General features: G+C 39.7%; 1 pseudogene across 1 annotated transcript in view; it reads right to left on the bottom strand.

The window, feature by feature from the left end:
* The window catches only part of LOC145393321 (cytochrome c oxidase subunit 2 pseudogene), a 39,728-nt pseudogene that overhangs the window by 15,947 nt on the left and 974 nt on the right, over window positions 1–22,807 (bottom strand). The gene's annotated exons all lie outside the window — the stretch shown is intronic.

The raw sequence follows: 22,807 nt of genomic DNA, 5'->3' as shown, positions 1-22,807 counted from the left end.
TCCCCCTCCCTCTTCCCCCCTCCACCTCACTCACATACATTCTCTTCCTCAGTCTTTCACCCTCCATCCTCTCGACATGGCCAAACCACCTCAGTGTGTTTCTCATAACGCTTCCTATCACATCCACATCCATACCACAACACTCCTTTATATCTTTATTCGTCAGCCAGTCTCTCCATGTAACTCCACAAGCTCCTCTTAAATAACTCATTTCCACTGCTCTCACTCTTTACTTGTGTCCTTCCAACGTCCAAGCTTCACTTCCGTACGTTAGAGTTGGTATCACAATACTGTCATGTAGTAACTTTTTCACTTCCATGCTCACTTCCCTGTTTCTTATCACTGCTTTCAAACAACCAGCAACCTTTCTTCCCTGCTGTACCCTTTCAAGCACTTCACCCTCCAAACCTCCATCCTTACTCATCACACTACCCAAGCACTTAAACGTAAATTTTCCAATTCCTCACCATCCAACCTCGCTGTACATTCACTGACTTCACCTCTCTCAAAGACCATCACTTTACTCTTCCCTACATTCACCTTTAGATTCCGTTTCTTACACACTCTCCCAAACTCATCCACCAAGCCTTGCAGCTCCCTTTCGTCTTCACTCAACAACACAGTATCATCTGCAAACAACAGTACAGGTAGTTTCCACACACTATCCTCTCTCACCAGGGCCACTCCAACATCCACTACCCTACCTTGTACCTCTTTTATTACCCCATCCATGTACAGATTGAACAACCATGGAGACATGACACATCCCTGTTTCAACCCAACTTTCAAAGAGAAAAATTGACTTAGTTCACCATCCACACGCACTGCAGCCTTCGCACCATCGTACATACTATTCACAGCATTCAACAACTTCCCATCTACTCCATATATTCTTAACACTTTCCACAATCCTTGTCTATCCACCCTGTCATATGCTTTCTCCAAATCCATGAAAGCCGCATACAACTTTTATTCCTTCTCTAGATACTTTTCCACTAAAGATCTAAGAATGAATATCTGATCTACATAACCCCTTCCCTTCCTAAAGCCTCCCTATTCTTCTCCAACTAATTTCTCTGTTCTTTCTCTAACTCTGTCAATAAGTATCCTACCATACACTTTTCCTATCATACTAAGAAGACAAATGCCCCTATGATTACCACACACTTCTTTTTCCCCTTTTCCTTTGTACAAGGGAATAATTGTACATGACTATATATATATATATATATATATATATATATATATATATATATATATGTATTTACGGAACAGAGAAAGATAATGTACACTTTAAGTGAGAATTCTAAAAATCACTACTGTCCCGTAAAGTTCCAGGTTCAAAACAATGAGTTAGGTAAAATTACAAGTTAAAGTTTAATGCTCAAACTAACGACAAAACATTAAGGACTCATAAGGATAATGTAATGGCAAAAAACAGGTTAAATATATGGTTAACTGCAATAGCCTCTATTAACATGAAATTAGCAAAAGTAAATTTACCTAAGTCAGCCCTGATAAAATGAAAATACACTGGGTAATGCTCAGTTAATGCAAGATAAATTATTACAGATACAAAATAATATTAAAACTGGCTGACAAAATGAATCCTACATAGATTACAAAAAAAAAAACTCACTAGGCCTACAAATCAACACCTTATGCTATACAGTACAAGGAAAAAATGCAATAACAGTTATACTCAAATTACACAGCTGCTAGATGGTTGGAGACTTCCTGAGAACTCACAATAATAATAACTGTACAGGGGAGGACAGAGATGTGAACAAAATGAGGAGTAGATCTAAGTGGCAATGATGCAGAGACTGAGCTCATTATATAGGGGCCGGCAGAGCTTGATACAACTTGTAAGAAGGACGCGCAAATGAAGCCATGGGGACAAAGAGTTGACAATCCCGCTCTGAACAACAGAAAGGGCGACTTACTCTACTATAACGGTAGAAGGGTGGAACTGAGGCAGAACACGCTCGTGTTCAAACATGCAGCATACTGTGCGTTAAAATTACACAAAGGATGATGAAATCATAGGCTATGTAACACCTCCCCACAAAGAAAAAGAAATTTACAAAGCAAATTTCTTATTACTCTAAAACAATCTGTCTAAAGTCTAGATAAGCAATCTGCGATAACATTTTCTTTCCTAGTGTTACAAAACATGAGATCTCCCTAGCACATTCAGTCATAGTATCCCTTTAACAAATCAAACTTACTTATGTACCTAGCCTTTCCGATCTTGTCTATGCAATCTTCCATTCGAGGGAGAGAGTAAGTGTCTGTTTTGGTTATCTGATTAACACGTTTGTAGTCAATGCAAAGCCTCTGTGACCCACCTGGCTTAGGGACTAGAGTGACAGGAGAACTCCACTCGCTCTGACATGGCTCAATCATCTTGTGGTCCAACAGGTAGCCAAGCTCTTTCTGGATGAGAGGAACTTTCACTGGGTTCACACGGTAAGGAGGCAGTTTAATTGGCTTTGCGTCTCCAACATTGACATCATGCATCAACACAGTGGTTCTTCCTGGAGTGGCACGGAACACTTGCGGGTACTCCTGCAGTAATGCCGAAAGCTCTTGCCTTTCCTCGGGAGGTAGATGAGAAAGCTTAGTCTGGAGATCATTCATGATATCAGGATTCTTCCCCAAACTATCACTCAGGCTCATACTGCATGGGAGAGCCTCACTTGCAGACTCGGGTGGAACAGCTACAGTGCAGACTGGATTATTTTCGTCCCGGCTGTGATATAACTTTAGCATGTTGATGTGACATAGTTGCTTGTTCTTTCTACGATCTGGTGTGGCGATGACATAGTTGACATCACTGAGTTTCTTCTCCACGAAATAAGGACCACTAAACTTGGCTTGAAGAGGTTGCCCATGAACCGGTAGCAGAATCAAAACCTGATCTCCTGGCTGAAAGTGGCATAACCTGGACTTCTTATCATACCAAGTCTTCATCTTCTCCTGAGCAGCTCCTAAATTCTCTCTCGCCAACTGTAAAGCAGTGGACAGCCGTTCTTTGAACTTCATCACATACTCCAGCAGGTTGACGTCATCTTCCTCCGACAGCCAGCATTCCTTGAGTAGCTTAAGGGGTCCTCTTACTTCATGGCCAAACAGTAGTTCAAAAGGTGAGAAGCCCAGTGATTCATTTGGAGATTCTCTTGCGGCAAACACAACGAATGGAAGACCTTTATCCCAGTCTTTCTGATGTTCCAAACAGTATTTCTTGAGCATCGATTTGAGTGTTTGATGATATCTCTCCAACGCTCCTTGGGTCTGGGGATGGTAAGCTGAAGACGTGATCTGGGTGATGCCCAAATCTTTCAGAGACTGCTTGAAAACATTTGACATGAAATTACTTCCTCGGTCTGACTGTACCTCCTTGGGCAGACCAAACTTTGTGAAGAACCCTAGCATTTCCTTAACCACGTTCTTTGCTGAGATATTTCTAAGTGGAATGGCTTCAGGATAACGAGTAGCCATATCAATCAGGGTCAACACATAAGAAAATCCTGAAGAAGTCTTAGGAAGAGGGCCCACAATATCCACCAACACACGGGTGAAAGGCGCCTCAAAAGGAGGAATGGGAACTAGAGGTGCAACCTTTTCGGTCTGATTACACTTCCCCACAACTTGACAGGTGTGACAAGACTTACAATACCAGGAAACATCCCTGAAGATACCTGGCCAGTAGAAGTGTTTCAAAATGCATGCCACAGTCTTCCTCACTCCAAGGTGTCCTGCCAAACTGGAATCATGAGCCACTCTAATGATATCCTGCCTACAAACACGAGGGATGACAACTTTATGTACAACCTCCCACTCACAGTCGGCTGATGCTGTTGGGGGTCTCCACTTCCTCATAAGTACTCCTGACTTTACATAATAACAAGTAGAAGCACCGGCTGACTCTTCCTCACTGCAAGCAGAGTTAGCTAGACCTTTCAACTCAGGGTCAGCAACCTGCAACTCAACCAACTCTTGACGAGACAAATTATCAGCACTACGGGGTACTGCCTCATCTGGTGAGTGGTGCAAATTAGCAAGAAAAGTGTCAGCTAGGATAACATCATCATCATCATTATCCTCTAAATCACCAGTAACTTTAGACTTAGCCCTAGTGACAGCACATGCAGGGAACACATCAGGGACACCACAATCCTGGGACACAGCCACTGGCTCACTAGACTACTGAGGAGCTGGACACACTTGACTTCCACCAATATCATTTCCAAGTAAGAAAGTTACACCTGACATTGGGAGTGTCTCAACCAACCCAACCATAACGGAACCATTAATAAAACCAGACTCTAAATTCACTCCGCACAGAGGGACAGAGAAGTAATTATTCCCTACACCTTGTAAGATTACAGTTTCATCAGAGGAATTAACATTAGAGCCTAGAACACTGGTCAGCATAAGGGATTGGCAAGCACCTGTATCACGATATATTTTAACTGATTTCCTGTCATTACTGTCCAGAGGACTGACAAAACCATCAGACAGGAAAGTAGCACATGAACTCTTGAGAGTGTCACCCACGTTACTGCTCAAAAGAGGAGCTCCATCATGAGAATTTAAGTTACCCCTCAAAGCAGGTTCAGTTAACTCAGTTAAAGAATTCTGGGAACTCTCAAGAGTGGACACTAGACCAATTGACTGAATATTTAAAGACTCCTTTTTGTTCACATCACGCTGTCTCCTGAAACATCTCTCCGTAGTATGACCAAGCTTACTACAATAAGTACATTTACTTTTCTGAAATCTAGAGGTGAAGCTGGTATTTACTTCCTGAGAAACATCATCTTTATTCTCTTTCCTGTTACCTGTACTCTGAGTAGAGGCAACGTACTTACTCTCAGCTTTCCCTTTTTCTTTAGAATATCTCTTGTGAGTGAGAACATATTCATCAGCTAAAACTGCAGCATCAGACAAATTATCTATTCTTCTCTCAAGATATAGGCTTACATCTTTATAAATACACCTCTTGAAGTCCTCCAGCAAAATCATCTGCTTAAATTTACCAATATCAGAATCCACATTCTTAGAATTTAACCACTGCTCTAACAGATCTTCTTTGATTTTTGCGTACTCAACATGGGATTGCTTATCTTGCTTGTAAGTTGTCCTAAATTTTACTCTATAGGCTTCAGGAACAAGCTCATAGGCCTTAAGAATCAAGCTCTTAACTACATCATAATTATCAGATTGATCCTGAGGCAAAGATGCATAAGTTACTTGAGCTTTACCGGTGAGAACAGTTTGAAGGAGTACTGGCCAATACTTTTTGGGCCAATTAAAACCTGTAGCTACCCTCTCAAACAACTGAAAATACTTTGTTAAATCAGATTCATTAAAAGGAGGGACAAGTTTAACATTTTTAGCCACATCAAAATCATCAGAGCTAGATGATCCAGTTCCACCTTGTTTCATGTGATACTCATGGTCTGCCTGAATCCTAGCAATTTCAACTTGTGCCTCAGCCTGCTTAGAACGTGCCTGAAATTCAGCCTCCTTAGCATTTGCTTGAAATTCAGCATCCTTAGCACGAGACTCCGCCTCTTTAACCTGAGCCTCCTGCAGGGCTAGCTGTAACTTAGCTAATTCAATCTGCGTTCGCTCATTTGGAGGAGTTACCTTAAACAAGCTTTCATTAATCATGTCAACAATTTGATCTTTAGAATGATGAGAGCGAACAGCAATTCCCAATTGTTGAGCAACAAGCTTAAGTTCATTCTTTGTTCTGTTTTCTACATCGCACACTGTTTGCACATTTGACAAAAAATCTTTGGCTTCATCAAGTGTAGTAATAGTAGACATCATGAATAAATCACAATCACAAAATATCAAGCAATATCCTTATGATAATATCCTGAATATCCTGATGAGAGGTCGCCAAATTTATGTTACGGAACAGAGAAAGATAATGTACACTTTAAGTGAGAATTCTAAAAATCACTACTGTCCCGTAAAGTTCCAGGTTCAAAAGAATGAGTTAGGTAAAATTACAATTTAAAGTTTACTGCTCAAACTAACGACAAAACATTCAGGACTCATAAGGATAATGTAATGGCTAAAAACAGGTTAAATATATGGTTAACTGCAATAGCCTCTATTACCATGAAATTATCAAGAGTAAATTTACCTAAGTCAGCCCTGATAAAATGAAAATACACTGGGTAATGCTCAGTTAATGCAAGATAAATTATTACAGATACAAAATAATATTAAAACTGGCTGACAAAATGAATCCTACATAAATTACAAAAAAAACCTCACTAGGCCTACAAATCAACACCTTATGCTATACAGTACAAGGAAAAAATGCAATAACAGTTATACTCAAATTACACAGCTGCTAGATGGTTGGAGACTTCCTGAGAACTCACAATAATAATAACTGTACAGGGGAGGACAGAGATGTGAACAAAATGAGGAGTAGATCTAAGTGGCAATGATGCAGAGACTGAGCTCATTATATAGGGGCTGGCAGAGCTTGATACAACTTGTAAGAAGGACGCGCAAATGAAGCCATGGGGACAAAGAGTTGACAATCCCGCTCTGAACAACAGAAAGGACGACTTACTCTACTATAACGGTAGAAGGGGGGAACTGAGGCAGAACACGCTCGTGTTCAAACATGCAGCATACTGTGCGTTAAAATTACACAAAGGATGATGAAATCATAGGCTATGTAACAATATATATATATATATATATATATATATATATATATATATATATATATATATATATATATATGGCGTGTCTGTGGCACAGTGGTAGAGTGTGCGTTTCGCACGCTGGTGAACGCGGGTTCCCCTCCCACCAGAGTTGTAAAAACTTTGGGAAGCGTTCACCGAGCCACTGACCTCTTTGGCGGACATAAGGGATGCTGTGATTGAACCAGTGTCACACACTAGTATGCTTGCACCCAATCGGCTTAAGGGGGGCTTATTACACTTGGTTCACAGACTACACACACATCCAAAGCCACTACAACCACGAGAGATGGCATTTCAGTTACGCTCACAAGCTCTTCTCACCCTACATACAGAGTCTACCAGAGAGCCTAAGCTACTGGGTAGAAGTATTTTGGCTGTATCATCCCTGCTTCGGTAGGGATAGGCCAGTCCTGCAGTGGACCTCATCGGCTGATGATTATATATATATATATATATATATATATATATATATACACACACACACACAAGACGGCATATTTCACCCACATTTTGATGACCATCATTCGGAGTTTGCCGTTGCGAAATCAAGGTTGGTAGATTTATTCCAGGAAGGGGAGATTTAGGTCAGAATGGTTAGATTTAGGTAAGAGTGATTAGATTTGGGTCAGTGAGGGTATATTTTGATCAAGGTGGGTAAATTTTGTTCAGGATGGGTAGATTTAGGTCAGGGTGGTAGTTAGACAGACACACAGACAGACAGGAAGACAGGTTTTAAAGACAGACGGGCAGTTAGATACTTGGCACAGACAGACAGAGACTTTACAGACAGACAGACACATAGACAGAGATTATAGACAGATAGACAGAATGACAGGCAGATATTACAGACAGAGAGGCAGACAGATTTTACAGACAGGCAGACTGCCCATTTTACAGACAGCCAGACAGAGGGACCGGAAAACAAAAAGACAGACAGATTTTACAGACAGATAGAAATAGATTATAGACACAAAGACAGAAGACAGACAGATATTAAAGACAGACAGGCAGACCGAGAGATGTTTCAGACAAACAGACCGACAGATATTTTACGGTAGAGAAACAGACAGAAAGACAAAAAGATTCAGACAGACAGGCACAATTTACTGACAGATGGACAGACAGACAGATTTTCCAGACATTCCGAGGAACAGCCAAATTTTACAGACAGACAGGCAGACAGATTGATTTTACAGGCATAGGCAGAGGTTTTATAGACAGACAGACAGACAGGTTTTATTGATAGAGAGAAAGACAGACAGATATCATAGACAGACAGGCAGACAGAAAGACAGTACAGATAGACAACTGACAGACAGATTTTACAGACAGACATACACTCACATTTTTCAGACAGACAGACACACAAAGTTTACAGACAGACAGACAAATATATTTTACAGACAGACAGAGACAGTTTACGGACAAACAGATTTTAAAGACAGACAGACAGGCAGATAGATATTCTACAGACAGATAGACAGACAGACTGAGATTTTACAAACAGACATAGATGCACATTTTGAAAGCTCTGCTGGAGAGAAAGGAAGGTAATAAGTGACACTGAGTGCAAAGAACCATACAGAGAGAGAGAGAGAGAGAGAGAGAGAGAGAGAGAGAGAGAGAGAGAGAGAGAGAGAGAGAGAGAGAAAGAGAGAGACAGACAGACAGACAGACAGATAAATAAATAGATATAGACATATATAAACAATAAAATACACACACACACACACACACACACACACACACACACACACACACACGTACAACACACTACACACACACAAGAGGAACCGGGCAGGCAGGACGCGTGTCACATCGCTCCGCATTTGGCCAACCTGGCCAACTAGCCATACCTAGATCAGTATCTTTATATGAGTCAAGCTCTGTACCAGGTTAAACTTAATGGTGTCCTAATATAAAAGAGAATATTTTAAGTAAGACCATTGTTCAAATAGCAAAATAAAGTAGTGCAGTAATGCTCCCAGCAAGTGTCAGCTGATTGTTTTGTCTATGCCAGGGAATGTAAGTAGCATCTGTGCTCTTAGTACCACATGATGTCCACCTAACTTTAGTAAAGCAAGTTTGGAAGGAGCTAAGAAAAGGGATAAAGGTGGGAAGCAGGATGATGATTTCTACCAGGAACTGCTTGAAATGGAGACGCACAATAAGCTGATAGAACGGGTAAACAGATTGGAGATGGCATTTCAGAATGAAATGGATGAAACTAAGAAGCAGTTGCACATGCAGAAGGAGGATATAGAAAAATTAGGAAAGGAAGTCAACAAGAAAGACACAGCAATATATGAACTGACAACTGAAGTGGGTTCACTTAGAAGGAAAATTAGTGAAATGGCAAGTACAGCATTCAACCACGAGAGTATCATGGAAGAGTTCAAAAATGGTACATAGACAATTAGGCAAGTAAGCAGGCTGATAGACCAGAACAGTGATAATGAGGAGAAGATAACACAGGTGAATGAAGCGATGCAGAGCTACAAAAATGATACAGAAACCACTTATGCTGAAATGGTGAAAGTTAAGACAGACTTAAAAACAAAGAGTTGAAGAAAAAAGCATTAAAAAGAAAGTGAAAAGAACAACCCAAAACAATCCTAAATTGGTCAGAGATTCAGCAGATATAAACAAATCTATAGGAATCACTGGTATAGAAGAGGAAGAAATAAAAAAAAAGATCTCGAGAGACAAGAAGGAGATGACAAATGTAATGGGCATATTGAAGGAAGTATCAGAGGAAATCTGTAATAAAGACAGAGGAACACAAAAGGCTAGGGAAACATGAGAGAAAGACCCCTAAAAGTAACCTTCCAGAGTGTAAACACTGTGGAGGAGATACTAAAAAATGCAAAGAAACTCATGGAAAAAGAGGAATTGAAAAATGAATGGACAAAAAGATGCCTAACTCAAGAGGAACTGGAATTACTAAAAGAGAAAGGGGAGGAAGCAAAAACAAAGAACGAGAGGAAAATCAGAGGATGAGAAGAACACATTATTTTTAAAAATTAAATGGATTGCAGGTTCGAAAGTGGTACATAACCAGGAGGTAATAAAAAGGAGGAAGATAGTAGGCCCAAGTCATGACAAGTTTGTAAACAAGATGATTAACCTGATGTACTCAAATGCAGATGGAATGGTATCTAAATTATTAGAGATGAATGATTACATCAGAGAAAATGAACCATATATTATATGGCCAGCTGAAACAAAATAAACATCAAGGATATCAAATGACATCCTAAACTAGAGAAATGCAATATATGGAGAGGAGATAGGAACTTAAACAAAGGAGGAGGAATTATAATATTAACAAAGAAAAATCTAAAGGTCAAAGAAATAGAACTAGATATACTCTTACAAGTAGTACTGATTGCAATAGAGATTAACACATCTGGAGGGAAAGTAATTGTAGCAAATTTATACATGCCACCAAGATCAAACACATGGGAAAGAGGCGAGTATGAGGATCTGGCAGAGAGTACAATTCAGAGTTTGAGAGCATTCCTACACAGAATGGAGGGGAAATCGCAAAGAATTATAATAACTGGAGACTTTAATACAAATATAAGTTGGAACACTCTAGATATAATAATCCAAGAAAGCTGTTGGGACCAAAAGCTTCTGGATCTCGTGCAGGAGTTTTTCCTAACACAACATGTAAGGGAAAGCACCAGAAAAAGAGGACTAGATGTACCCTCAGTACTAGTTCTTATATTTACTAGGCAAGAAAACGATATTGACAATTTAATGAATCACTCTCCATTCGGCAAAAGCGACCATGCAGTACTAAATTGCACCTTCAGGATTGCATATGACATAGTTAAAAGCAATGAAAGTAACAAAAAGATCTCAAATTTTAAAAAGGGAAACTACCATGACCTAAAGAAGTACTTCTTAAAAAAAGATTGGGAAAAGGAGCTTATAAAAAAATCTGTGAACTCTGTGAAGTAGGAGTCCAAAAGTACTGTACATCCCACAGCACAAAGAAGCAGAAAGGAAATAAAGAAATGGTTTAATACAGAATGTAAAAAATCACAAGAAAAAAGAGACTTGTTGTGGAATAGATACAGAAGACACAATAGTGAGTGGGCATATAACAACTATAAACAGGCAAGAAACGATTATACAAGAATAAGGAGGGAAGCCCAAAGACAGTTTGAGGAAGACATCATAAATAAAAGTAGTGATCAACCGAAGCTATTTCACAGCTACATCGAAGCAAAACCAAAGTAAAAGATCAAATACACTCCATTGCGGATGAGGGGATGCTCTATAAATAAGAGAAGGACATTTGTGAAACACTAAATAAGAAATTCCAGTCAGTTTTTACAGGAGAAAATAATTTTGAGAGGGATGATATGGAACATGTATTGCCACACATATTACCAGATATACAATTATCGGAAAAAGAAATAAAGGAGGAGTTAAGTAAACTAGACAAAGGAAAAGCAAATGGTCCTGATGAAATTTCATGTTGGGTGCTACATGAATGTGCAAAGGGGTTAAGCGAACCATTATCTTTAATAGTCAAGGAATCCTTGGGACGAGGTAAACTACCTGATATTTGGAAGAAAGCAAACATTGTTCCTTTACTCAGGAAAGGGAATAGACTAAATCCACTCAAATACAGACCAGTATCATTAAACAGTGTTGTAAGTAAGGTATTAGAGAAGCTGATTAAAAAAAAAAAATTGGATAAAACATCTAGAAGAACACAATATGATAACAGAAAGACAGTTTGGTTTCAGAAAGGGAAAATCATGTGTTATTAATCTGTTGAGCTACTATGATAGAGTAACAGAAACATTACAGAACAGAGAAGGATGGGTGGATAGTATCGATTTAGATTTCAGAAAAGCATTTGACAGAGTACCACACCAAAGACTTTTATGGAAACTGTACCATCAAGGGTGAATCCGAGTCAAACTGTATTGTTGGATGCAAGATTTTCTAAAAAAATAATGGAAATGAGAACAGTACTAAGGGGAAATTACTCTTCATGGAGGGAAGTGACTAGCAGAGTTCCACAGGGCTCAGAGCTGGCACCATTTATGTTTCTAGTGTTTTTAAATGACATAGATAGCAACATTGGAAATGAAAGCTATCTAAATATGTTTCATGATGATGCAAAAAATACAAAGGAGAATTACTAGCCCAGACTCTCGTAAGGAGCTACAAGAACAATTTAAAAAACTTCATGAATGGAGCAATACATGGCACATGGAATTCAATGTGGACAAGTGTCATGTAATCAAGTTCGGTTAAAGTGGAAAAAGACCTGATTGAGATTATAAGTAAGGAAGCAAAACCCTACACACATCAGAAAGAGAGAAGGACCTAGGTGTGATTGTCAATAACGGACTATCACTGACTGACTACATCAGTGAGAAGGTACGGAACATGTATACACTGCTTGCAAATATGAGAATAGCATTCACATACATAAATAAAGACATGCTAAGAAAGATAACATCATTCATCAGACCAACCCTTGATTATGTATCAGTAGTCTGGAGTTCTCATTTAAAAAAACACATAGATAAGATTGAAAAAGTTCAAAGAGCCACTACAACATGGGTCCCAAGCTTAAGGGATCTAAGCTACGAAGAAAGACTAGAATAACTAAATCTACCTACACTACAGGAGAGAAGATAAAGAGGAGACATGATTATGCTATATAAATGCATATCAGGGAAGGAGAAAATAAACATAAACGATTACATAATCTATGGGGATGCATCAGCAAGAGGACACTGCAAAAAAACTGCATAAAAAGACAAGCGATAAAGACGTAAGGAAATTTAGTTTCCCAAATAGGGCAACTGATCAGTGGAATGCGCTACCAAATGAAATAGTGTGTGCCAAAAGAATTCATAAATTTAAGGATATGAGCAACAAAAATAGTGTAAGACACGGGACAGTACGAGCTTGACTCATTCCTGTAAAGATACAATTATGTAAGAACAATTAGGTAAGGTAAGAACACAAACACACACACACACACACACACACACACACACACACACACACACACACACACACACTTCCTGATCAACTCTACAAGACTTCATTCTGAGTGTGTGTGTGTGTGTGTGTGTGTGTGTGTGTGTCGTAAATTACCGTGCAGCAATGAGTTGCACATTTTTTGTCCTATTCTGAATGACGTATTTAACGTTAACTGCCTGTCTAAGTTTTAATATAATTCTGGTCCTAATGTCAACCTTGCTTCATATATTCCATCACTTTTACATCCACATTTCATACCCATCATTTCCTGTCATTCCAAGCACTTTCCTAATGTACCTTTTGATTTGATTCCTCCACTCCATCGCCACTCCACACTCGCTCTCGTGTATACTTTCATTCTATCCACCCATCTTACTACCTCTAACCCCTGCAGGTTCAAGACAACTTCTCTCATGTACTTCTACATTTAATATCCTCATTCTCAGACTTTCTCTCCTCCTTATAACAAATCAGTATTCCAGACGCTACACTCTAACCGAGAAGGAGACCAACACCTCTAGCCACCCTTCCTCACATACTATTAACCTCCTCATCCTGACTCCTCTCCTCTCTGTCCTAGCCTCCTGACTCCTCTCCTCCCTGTCCTAGCTCCTCCTCTCCTCGTACTCGCTCCTCTCTCCTTTTAGCTTCTCTCTCCTCCTTCTAGCAACGTAAAAATGAAAAGGAACATTGTGGGATACAGTAACATACCTTGATTTTTAAAACAACAATAACATTACCATGTTTACACTAAAAGCCAGGATTACCGCACAAAAAATAATGTGCACGTTTGGTACCGCTGTTTACGTGATGATGCCGTAAATCTGAATGTATGGCTCGTCCCCCCCCCCCACCCCTCCACATCGCTCGTTCAAAATAACTGAGTAGGATTTAGTGGGATAAACCTGATTGCCAGGACTTTATTTATTTGCGTTATGATACTGTAATTCTGACTGCATGGCTTCGCCCCCACACCAGACAATAAACGTGTCTCGTATTAAGCAAAAAATGAATAGGAATTAGTGGGGTAAACATGAGGGCTTGGATTTACGCTAATTAGGCAGGAATTCAGGATATTAGTTTCAAGTCAAAATTTAAGGCCTTCTGTAGCATCCAGTTATCTCTATTTAGGGAAATCTACCTACATCTCTCTCTCTCTCTCTCTCTCTCTCTCTCGTCTGCAGCTGGTGTTGCTCTCGTAATTACTCGCCGGAAAAATCGCAGCGAGAAGGATAAAAAAAATTTCTCAGATTAAACATTTTTTCGCGATCGTATAAGTGTGTCGTTGACATTAGGACCACTTTAAAATAATATATATATATATATATATATATATATATATATATATATATATATATATATATATATATATATACTGTAAAATAAATAAATAAGAGGGCATATTTTACTTTTTGGTGACCACCCATCTGAGTTTGCCGTTGGGATATCAGGGTTGGTAGATTTTTTCCAGGAAGGGGAGATTTAGGTCAGGGTGGGTAGATTTAGGCTCGGAAAGGTAGATTTAGGTCAGGGTGGTTAGATTTAGGCTCGGAAAGGTAGATTTAGGTCAGGGTGGTTAGATTTAGGTAAGGGTGGGTAGATTTGGGTCAGGGAGGGTAGATTTTGATCAAGGTGCGTAGATTTTGTTCAGAGTCGGTAGATTTGTCAGGGTGGGTAGATAGACAGACACACAGAAAGACAGGCAACAGATTTTACAAACAGGGAAATATAGATTTGACAGACAGACATAGAGACAGAGACTTTAGAGACAGATAAAGATTATAGATGGATAGTCAGAAAGACAGACAGATATTACAGACATGCTGCATCTTTATCTCTTCTATCGCTACTTCAATGATCACCTCTCCTCTGAACTGTCTGCTACCATCCCTCCACCTCTAGACGGGTGCGCGTAGCACCCGCCTAGCAAGAAACTAGCACCCGTCTAGCTAGAAACTCTCATCCCTTTTCTGTCCAGCTCTCTAATGCAAGAGTTAATCGTTACTCCCAGTCATTCATTTATGCAACAGGTCAACTCTGGAACTGTCACCCTCTGTCTGTATTTCCTACTTCCTATGATCTCCAGGCTTTCAAACGCAGTGTGAACAGGCATATGAAAATGAACGGATCATGAATTTGGCTCTCTTTTGTATTGTTTTTGTTATTTTTTCCTGGAAGGAATGGTTTGCGGGCCCCTGCCATTTGGGTCCTTCTTTCTTGCATAAGAAACAGACAGACAGGCAGACAGATTTTACAGACAAACTGCACATTTTACGGACAACCAAAGAGAGAGACCGGAAGACTATTAGACAGAGTTTACAGACAGACAGACAGACAGACAGAGATTATAGACAGACAGACAGAAAGATAGACAGATATTAAAGACAGACAGGCAGACCAAGAGATGTTTCAGACATACAGACCGGCTGATATTTTACGGCAGAGAAACAGACAGAAAGAGAAATTTTTCAGACAGACAGGCACCATTTACTGACAGACAAACACAAAGATAGATTATCCAGACACACAGAGGAACAGTCAGATTTCACAGACAGACAGAGAGGCAGACAGATTTTACAGACTGACAAGCAGACAGACAGAGGTTTTATAGACAGACAGAAAGAATATAGACAGAAACACACAGATATTATAGGCAGACAGGCAGACAGAAAGATAACACATACGGACAACTAACAGACATATTATACAGACAGAGAGACAGACAGACAGACACATTTTACAGACAGACAGACAGGCAGACAGACATTCCAAAGACAGATAAACAGACAGACAGAGATTTCAAAGACAGAAGTACAGATGGATATTTTGAAAGCCTTTCTGCAGAGAGAGGAAGGTAATAAGTGACTGAATTCGAATAACCATAACCATATATATATATATAGATAGATAGATAGATAGATAGATAGATTAATTGATTGATAGATAGAGAGATATATAGACAGACATACAGATATATAAACAATAAAACACCCACCCACCCCAACACACGCGCACACACACACACACACACACACACACACACACACACACACACACACACACACACACACACACACACACACACAGACATACACACACACACACACCAATAGGTCCCGACCATCCCTCTTTGCCGAACATTTTCAGTGTCTCAGTAACACAGAGAGTAGACCAGCATGCTCTCCAATACAAGTTTCTTTGACTATCAACACCAAACTAAATGCACAATACACACCACACTTTCTTTTCCAAAATGAAACAAATCATGGCAGCGCAACACGTGGCATAGGAGTCCCCAGGAGGGGGGGGGAACATAAATACCCCCACCTTGCGCCCCTGTCCCGGTGACGACTCAAGCTAACTGGAACCACTGTCTGACTCTCCTCTTCATTTCTGCAACATTCGTGGCCTTTCCTCTAACTTTCGGTCTGTTGAGAACCACCTCTCCTCCTCTAAACCTCACCTTCTCTTTCTAACTGAGACTCAGCTGTCAGAGGCAACTGACAGCAGACCCTTTTCTGTTTCCTCCTACTTTCTCTCTACTCATTTTAAAGCCAACGGTGGCTGTTGTGTATATATACGCAACGACTTATCTTGCTCTCATGTTCCTGAACTCGAGTCTTCTGAATTCTCTACTCTCTGGCTTCGGCTTTCTTATCATTCTCTGACTAAATATATATATATGCGCTGTTTACTAATCTCCTAATTCTACTTACTATCAAAAATTCTTTGACTATCTTACTTCTACGATGGAACACATTCTATCCATTTCTCCTTTCTCTGAAATCTCCATTCAAGGATATTTCAATGTTCACCACCACCTTTGGCTCTCCTCTTCTTTCATCGATCCACCTGGTGAACAAGCCTACTGTACATCTTTTCTACCCTTAATGACGTAGAGCAGCTTGTACAGTTCCCTACCCGTATCCCTGACTGCCTTGGAGAGAGCTCCAGCATACTTGACCTCTTCCTTACAACTAATCCTTCTGCTTACACTATTAATCTTTTCTCTCCATTGGGCTCCTCCTATGACAACCTTGTCACCTTAACATGTCCTATCGCTCCGGTACGGCCTGTGGACCCTCCAAAGAAACGTCATCTGTGGCATTTTGGAGCTGCGGATTGGGAGGCCCTCGGGCGGTACTTCTTTGATATTCCGTGGAATGATTATTGTTTCCATGGCCAGGAGCCATCTGAGTGTGCCTTGCGCATTACGGAGGTTATTCTCTCGGGCATGGAAGCATACATTCCTTTGTCATATCCTCTGACTAATCCAAGAAATCCTTGGTTTAATCACGCTTGTTCTAATGCTGTCCCCAACAAGGAGAGGGCCTATAAAAGGTATCGGAGCTAACCCACCCCTGAATCACATCATCTGTACGTTTCTGCCTGAATCGTGCTAAGTCTGTTCTTCGCACTTGTAAAAATAATTTCATCCGTACTAAGTGCTCTCCATTCTCCACCTCAAATTCTTCACGCTTCTTCTAGCACCTTGCCAAAAACCTTGATAACAACTTTACCCCATCATCCTTCCGTCCTCTTTTCTACTCTGATGGCTCTGTAGCTATTTCTTCTACTTTAAAGCAGACCTCTTCACTCAGACTTTCTCCTCCAATTCCACCTTAGATGATTCCAGTGCTGTTCCTCCATCACTTCCCCCCTCTGACTTCCTCATAGCTGACATTAAAATGTCTTCAGCTGATGTATTTTCTGCCATCACAGGCCTCAATACTAATAAGGCATATGGGCCTGACGTAGTCCCTCCCGTTGTTCTCAAGAACTGTGCTTCTGTGCTTACACCCTGCCTAGGCAAACTTTTTCGCCTTTGCCTATCAACTAGTGCCTTTCCTTCTTACTGGAAGTTTGCTCTCATTCAGCCAGTCCCAAAGAAGGGTGACCATTCCCAACCCTCTAACTATCGTCCAATTGCTTTAACATCCTGTATCTCAGAAGTTTTCGAGTCAATTCTTAATAGAAAAATTTTAAAGCATCTTTCCTATAACAACCTTCTTTCTGATCGTCAGTATGGGTTCCGTCAGGGACGCTCCACTGGTGATCTTCTCACCTACCTTTAAGACTCCTGGTCATCTTCCTTTCGGGACTTTGGTGAAAGATTTGCCATTGCACTTGACATCTCAAAGGTTTTCGATTGAGTCTGGCATAAATCTTTAATTTCCAAACTGCTCCCTTACGGTTTCTATCCGTTTATCTGTGCCTTCATCTCTAGCTTCCTTTCTGGTCGCTCTATAGCCGCTGTTGTAGATGGCCATCGGTTCTCTCTTAGATATATCAGTAGTGGTGTTCCTCAGGGCTCTGTCCTATCACCAACTCTCTTCCTTGTTTTTAATGCATCAAAGACTCAGTTTTTACACCTATCAACCCGACAAAATCTTCTACAGGTGTACCCACTAATGTTTAATAATATTCAGCTTAATCCTACATCATCCTTGAACATGCCTGGGGTTTCATTTACTCGGGACTTATCTTGGAAAGATCATATTACATCTCTTGTAAAATCTGCTTCTAAGAGATTTGGTGTGCTAAGCTGACTCCGTTCCTTCTTTACCCCTGCACAATTGTTGACTATACATGGGTTTTATTCGCCCCTGTGTGGAGTACAACTCTCATGTGTGGGGAGGCTCCCCACATACAGATCTTCTCAATAGGGTGAAGTCAAAGGCTTTTCGTCTCATTAACTCTCCTCCTCTTACTGTCTCCCTTCAACCTCTGTCTCTTCGTCGCACTGTAGCATCTTTATCTCCTTTCTATCGCTACTTCAATGGTCACAGCTCCTCTGAACTGTCTGCATGCATTCCTCCACCTATACGAAGGGCTCGTAGCAATCGTTGACTGGCAAACTCTCATCCCTTTTCTGTCTAGCTCTCTAATGCAAGAGTTAACCGTTACTCCCGGGCCTTCATTTATCCAACAAGTCAGCTCTGGAATTGCCTCCCTCTGTATGTATTTCCTGTTTCCTATGACCTCCAGCATTTAAAATGCAGTGTGTCCAGGCATCTGGAAATGATCGGATCTTGAATTAAGCTCTCTCTTGTATTTTGTTTTTCTCTTGGAAGGAGCAATAATTGCGGGCTCGCGGTCTTTGGTTCCTTCTTCCTGGCATAAAACACACAGACACACACACACACACACACACACACACACACACACACACACACACACACACACACACACACACACACAAGCACAAACACACACACACACACACACACACACACACACACACACACACACACACACACACACACACACTAAACAAACCACACACACACAAAACACACCAGGCACACACAACACACCACAGACACACACACCACACACACACACACACACACACACACACACACACACACACACAGGGTCGGTAGACAGACAGACACAAAGAAAGATAGGCAGACAGATTTTATAGACAGATGGAAGTCAGTGATTTGGCACACAGATAAACAGAGATTTTACAGACAGAGAGACAGACAGATAGAAATTAATGAGAGATAGACAGAAAGACAGACAGATATTACAGACTGACAAGCAAACAGATTTTACATACAATCTCCATATTTTACTCACAGCCAAAGAGAGAGACCGGAAGACAAACAGAAAGACAGATTTTACACACAGACAGATAGACAGAGATTATAGACAAACAGACTGAAAGACAGACGGATATTAAAAGACCGGCAGACCAAGAAATGTTTCAGACAGACCGGCAGAGATTTTGCAGCAGAGAAACAGACAGAAAGACAAATTTTTCAGACAGACAGGGACAATATACGGACAGACAGACTGACAGACAGAGTTTCAAGACACACAGAGGGACGGTCAATTTTTGCAGACAGACAGACGACAGACAGATTTTACAGACAAAGACAAACAGATTGTACACAGTCAGACAGACAGACAGACAGGTTTCATAGAAAAACACAGATAGACAGATTACAGACACATAGACAGAAAGATATTTCAAACAGACACGCAGACAGAAAGATAGTACACACAACTGACAGACAGATTTTACAGACAGACTGACAGACAAATTTTAAAGACAGAAAGACAAACTAATATTACAGACAGACAGATAGACAGATAATATACAAAGAGTTTTTAAAGACAAACAGACAGGCAAACAGACATTCTACACACAGATAGACAGACAGTGATTTGACAGACAGAAAGGAGTAAAGAAAGAGAGAGAGAGAGAGAGAGAGAGAGAGAGAGAGAGAGAGAGAGAGAGAGAGAGATTGACAGACAGACAGACAGACAGATTGATAGATAGATAGATACATAGATAGAGTAATAGGTAGAGAGATGTGCAGATATAGATACTTATAGATTCAGATATATAGATTGAATGATAGATAGATAGGTAGATATAGATATTTATAAACAATAGAAGATACACACACAAAAAACAAACAAACACACACCACACACACACACCACGCACACACTACACACTTACAACAGCAATACACCACACACACACACAGACACACACACACACACACACAGACACACACACACACACACACACACACACACACACACACACACACACACACACACACACACACACACACACACACACATCCTGATCAATACTACAACAGACTTCATTCTTAGTGTATGTCGTAAATTACCGTGCAGTCATGAGTTACACATTTTTTGTCCTATTTAGAATGCCTTGTTTAACGTTAACTGCCCGTCTAAGTTTTGATATAATTCTGGCCTTAATGTCAATCTTCCCTCATATATTCCATCACTTTTATGTCCACATTTATACTTACTACTTAGTCTCACTGCAAGGCCGTTCCTCGTGTACTTCTTGATTTTATCCCTCCAGTCCATCACCATTTCACACTCGCTCTCGTGTATGCTTCAATTCTATTTATCCATCTCACTACCTCCAACCCTGCAGCTCCAAGACAACTACTCTCATGTACTCCTGCACACACTCTTCTCATTCTCGGACTTCCTGTCTTCATTCGAACAAATCAATACTCCAGACGCTACACTGTAACTGTGAAGAGACAAGCACCTCTAGCCATCCTCACTCACATACTCTTAACCTCCTCGTCCTGGCTCCTCTTCTCTTCCAACTCGCTCCTCTCTCCCCCTTCTAGTAACGAAAAAAGGGAAGGAACATTGTGGGATGCAATAACACACCTTGAATTTTTAAACAACATTAACATTACCGTGTTTTTTGTAAGAGCCTGGATTACCACACAAAAAAATAATGCCCACGTTTGGTACCGCCGTTTAAGTGATGGTGCCGTAATCTGACTGTATGTCCCCCCCCGCCACCCCAAACCCTGCTCAATAAATTTACTGATTATGAATTAATGGGATAAACATGATTGCTTGGATTTCATTTATTTGCGTAATGATGCTGTAATTCTGACCGCATGGTTTTGCCCCAATACCCCACAATAAATATGTCTCGTGTTAAGCAAAAAATGAATAGGAATTAATGGCAAACCTGATGGCTTGGATTTACTTTAACCCCAAAGTTATAACCAAACGTCTAGATCTTGTAAAAACATAAGGCAAAGGACCTAAAAAATGAGTAAAAACAATAAACGAAAGTAAAGATACAAAAATAATAGTCCTTCTTTGCTGACTTGGCCCAAGAATATTTTTAAACTCTTGATGCAATGGTATATTCAACTTATCCCAAGTAATAGATCATCGAGAAAGAGAAACTCAATACATATAAGGCAAAAACATCAACCCCCCAAAAGTAGAAAGCCAGTTTAATTATAACCATTAAACCAGAAGAAGGCTCAGAAATAGAAAATAATCTTGTTATCACTTTCAAGTTTTTTCTTCAGTACCAATCATCCCCTCTTTTGACTCATTTTTTTTTACGAACTCTGATATAATAATTTATTACAATAAAGATAAAAGTAAATAGAAACATAATAGTTAAATCTAATCACAAAATAGAAGCTATTTGAGGAATTGGATGATATCCTTATAGGACAACTTATGCTTGACAAATCCATGTTATTTTTTAACTAATCAACCAAATAATTATAATTACAAGTGGAATTATTAACCCCCCAAAATTTATGAACACACAGTGTGACATTAATCATTTAAACCTTTGTTGACTTGCAACAGAAATTACCGACCCTGGGGATCTAAGCGTCAAAGATATAATTGATACTCGACGATAAGAATATAAGGTAATAAAAGCAGACCCAAGGAGTACAACTAACAAAACAAAATTCCCTACCCCTGCTAACTCCTGAATAACCAACCACTTTGGAATGAAACCAGTAAAAGGAGTAAGACCCCCTGACGACAACAAAGAAAAAAATACTACCATTTTAACCTCAACAGAAAAATTATAAGTTGAAAGATGATTAAAATGAAAAGCCTGCTTATAATGAAAAAGAATAACAGTAGATAAAGAAATCAAAGAATAAGATAAAAAATAAATCCCCTTAGTTACCTCCCTTGCTAAAATAGAAGAAAACATCCAACCGATATGATTGATTGAAGAAAAAGCTAACGCTTTTTGCAAAAAAAACTTTGATTAATTCCTCTTACTGCACCAACCACAGCTGACAATATTCTAGCTACAGAAAAATAAATTTCTATCATCCTCATCCTAGCTAAATAACACAATAAAAACAAAGGAGCAATTTTTTGAATTCTTATTAAAATCATAGCTTGAGGCCAAAGCAAACCTCCCATAACTTGAGGAAATCAAAAATGAAAAGGAACACCACCCAATTTCAAAATTAAAGCAAAAAACAAAATAACAGAATCAACCTTAATGTAAATCAATATAAAAGAAGCCAAAAAATATTTAAAGAAGATCCTAAACTTTGAAAAAAAAAAAATAAATAAATCCTCTTCCGACGAATATTGGTTACTCTTAGTAATTATAAGAGGAATAAATGACAACAAGTTTAACTCCAATCCAACCCAAGCTCTAAAACATGAGCAAGATGAAACAGAAAGCAAAGTCCCTGAAATCAAAGTAGAAAAAAAAAAAAATTGGGAAAAGAAAA

Source organism: Coenobita brevimanus, chromosome 3, assembly GCF_032717465.1.
Source record: "Coenobita brevimanus isolate Jiangsu-jjx chromosome 3, ASM3271746v2, whole genome shotgun sequence".
NCBI lineage: Eukaryota > Metazoa > Arthropoda > Malacostraca > Decapoda > Coenobitidae > Coenobita > Coenobita brevimanus.
Note: the sequence above shows the minus strand (reverse complement) of the source record. Positions and strands in the feature narration are given on the sequence as shown.